The following is a 3,285-nucleotide window of genomic DNA, read 5'->3' on the forward strand; positions in this document are numbered from 1 at the left end:
CCTTTGGTCTGAGAATGTGTTTCACAAAAAGTACCCGTTTGTTTATTGACAACAGATCGTTCTCCCGAGGCAGCGAGTCAACTTGGAGATTCCGGCTCTGAGAAAGAGGAGCATCATTTTAGTCTTGAAGTGGGCTTGGGTAGCTTCCATATCTCAATCTCCTTGGGCTACGTTTGTTAGGCAAAAATATGGTAGTCTACCTGACTCCCTTCTTTCGATGCCCAGTTCAGTGTGTCATTCGTCCCTCTGGCTGGAGTGGCGGAAGACACTTCGGTCCTTCAGTGACAGGGATCTTAGGCCTGTCCATGGCCACCCGTGGCTTCACTGGGCCATGGCGAGTGGAGATAGGTTCTCCATTAAGCAAGTCTACCATTCCTTGTTGCCATCCGGGATGGACTAGTTTTTCACTGATTGTATGTGGGGTAAGGGGCCCGCTCCAAGGGCAAAAGCTTTGGCATGGCTTGTGGCTCTGGATCGTGTTCAAACCCAGATTAATGTCAGGAAACGGGGAATTCAATTTCCCAACATGTGTGTTCTTTGTGAGAAGGCAGTAGAGGACACGACTCACCTATTTTGGCTCTGCCCGATTGTTCTAGACTTATTTTTTCAAACTTGGGGTGCACCGTCTATTCAAACTCGTCCGAGTTTCGTTATTCGTGATCTCTTGCTTGGTCCCATGATTTTACGACACAAAAAAAAATGGAGATTATTGTGGCGGGTATGGTTGTTTTCAGCATGGTGGGTGATCTGGACTGAAAGAAACAACATCTTCTTTAGGGGCATCAAATTCGATTTTGGAAGGCTTCGCCAACTGGTGATGTGTATCTGGATCTTAAATTACATAGTAGAGAGGGGGTTTGATCTACTTGTACTTTGAAATGTGCACAATCACCATCTAGATTGTGGTTGTCTTATTCCTATGTTTCTCTCTCATCCAATATTCTGTTGGATGTATTTTGGTAATGTTGAATGGTGAATGTTCTCTCTCTCTCACACACACATAGGCTGGATCTCGAGGGAGGCATGGTTGCGACAGAGCAACTTTCTGTGCATGGCTATTACAACTCCAAAGTTGTTTCACCTGTTGTCTGTCAGTTTGAATTATGGTCGTAAGGATTTTCGGCCCTCTACACATGACTCTGGCAACCCAGGTGCTGCAGATTGGGCCCTTAGGCGCCGCCAAGCAGTAACCTGTGCAAGAGGAGGTGGTCAATGTTGGGGATGGTGTGGAGAAGACGATCCCGCCCAAGAAGCGTCCCAAGGCTCCGAAGGTGAAGAAGGCGAGGAACAAGGTCGCAGTGGCCCTGCTAAGAAGGCGGGGAAGAAGTAGCCAGGCAGGGTCGTCAATGGGAATTGAAGTGAAGAAGGATTCCTCTTCTAAGAAGAAGACCTATAAAAAATAAAACTTGCAATCACAAGGAGTCTAGCTGTAACTGGGTCTCCCTATGCAGGGAGAAGCCCCCAAAAAACATGTAATCTTTTGGCCCATGAATAAAAGGGGAGAGACCCTCCTTCAGAGAGGCATGAAAAACGAAAGAGAGAGAGAAACCATAGTGGAAGTAGGTCGAATTGGACCGAACCACATTAAATCGTGTTGAATCCCAAGCATTCACGTTTTACAATTTCAATAGAGAATTAGTTGACGCTTTCATTCCCGTGTTTTTTTCCTTCATGATGGAGGGTTTTCCATGTAAAACACAGGTGTTTGTTCTGTTTATTTAATACAATTAAATACTCATGAATTTTTATTTTGCTTATTCTGGCTCATACATAGGAAGGTCAAGGTGATGTGGCACGTACAAAATAAAATATGCATACATGTTTACAAGAATTAAAGTTGATACACAGTACTGATGCACATTATTACCACCTTAAATTCCATGCCTAACGAGTAAAACTAAGAATCTGATGGCCAACCACTAAGAGTAATTGACATCACTTAGTCTCTTCTCAAAAAAAAAAAAGACATCACTTAGTCAGCTCATTAAAGTTCCAAAAGTCAGTTTATTTGGATCATGAATTAAAAAGCCTTGTGATCTTGTTTGGGATCTACAATTACCATCGGAATCGGCAAATAAAAACCTGGTTTTAGCTTGGAGGACTGGGAGAGCTCATTATTTGGGACTATAAGACCCCAGGCCTTAAAGAATGCAATCTCAATGCAGGGTTAACCTAATTACTGTGACTTGACTAGGCCCACAGGGTATCGGACCAACCGCATACGCTGCCAAAACAATAATTCCTGAAAAGATCAGTATGTTGCACCTGCCCTTGCAAATTGACAGCCAGCCCCACTTGATTATCAAGCATGTGAGGGACGTCCTTAACAACCAATTTCTTGTGAAACCACACAACTTCCAATCAGTTAATAAAATCTTTTATTCCTTCAAAAAAAATGGAACCATTCTACTGTTTGAAGCCCATATGAGCCTGGCCAATGAAGTAACTGATATCCCATCAACAGGATTTCCTCTTCAAAAACTTTTCCAAAAAAAAAATCTGTGCATGCAAATCCTCTCTCTCTCTCTCTCTCTCTCTCTATATATATATATATATATATGACACAATGAAATTGAATTATGCTGTATTCAACGTAAAAGGAAATAAAAGTTCAATTGAAATGCTTCAGCCCCCAGGAATAAAGTTTTGGAACACGAAAATTGGATGTACATTTGTTTAGAACTTTAACATGGATTTGGCTGGGAGTCCACACTTCTTTGGAAGTTGCATAGCAAGATCAGGATCTATCCCCAAAGCAGGCAGCATCATGGAGTTCTTGTAGGAGCAAAGACAAACCATGTCAGCTCCAGCTAGAGCTGTGCAACAAGCCACCGAAGGATCCAGGGGCATACCTGCGTTCTTAGTCGCCGCCGGCTTGCAGGCGAAGAACCCGTCCTGGGTCATGTTACATAGGCTTTGGCTATGAGCTGCACTGCATCTGCTAAGCACCACAATTACCATGATCACTGAAACCACCATAACCTTGAGTTTGTTCTCCATTGCTCCTTTGCTTGACACGGCCACTATGTTCAATGAGTTTGCACTCACCATGGCCTTAAATAGCCCTTTTGTGGAATGTTATGGCCCGTGATTCCAAATTGGACTCATTATTGCCATAGTCACGGGAGTGTATATGAATTGTATTGTTTAGGACTAATTAATTGGGTTTCAATGAGTCAAGATATGTGGCGTTGGTCTGTCTAATAACAGAATATGACAATGGATAAGAAATGTGTGGTGCTTATGTCCAGTGTTTAGACTGATTATATGACCTACAATGGTTTA

General features: G+C 42.9%; 1 pseudogene across 1 annotated transcript; it reads right to left on the reverse strand.

Annotated features, from left to right (window-relative positions):
• Window positions 1-1,354: 1,354 nt before the first annotated feature.
• On the reverse strand, window positions 1,355-3,025 carry LOC149842996 (putative lipid-transfer protein DIR1 pseudogene; annotated as a pseudogene). Its single transcript, XR_016431104.1, has one exon. The product of XR_016431104.1 is annotated as a putative lipid-transfer protein DIR1 pseudogene (transcript).
• Between the last annotated feature and the right edge of the window lie 260 nt (window positions 3,026-3,285).

The sequence above is a fragment of the Nuphar pumila genome, chromosome 3 (genome assembly GCF_984573655.1).
Source record: "Nuphar pumila chromosome 3, dmNupPumi1.hap1.1, whole genome shotgun sequence".
NCBI lineage: Eukaryota > Viridiplantae > Streptophyta > Magnoliopsida > Nymphaeales > Nymphaeaceae > Nuphar > Nuphar pumila.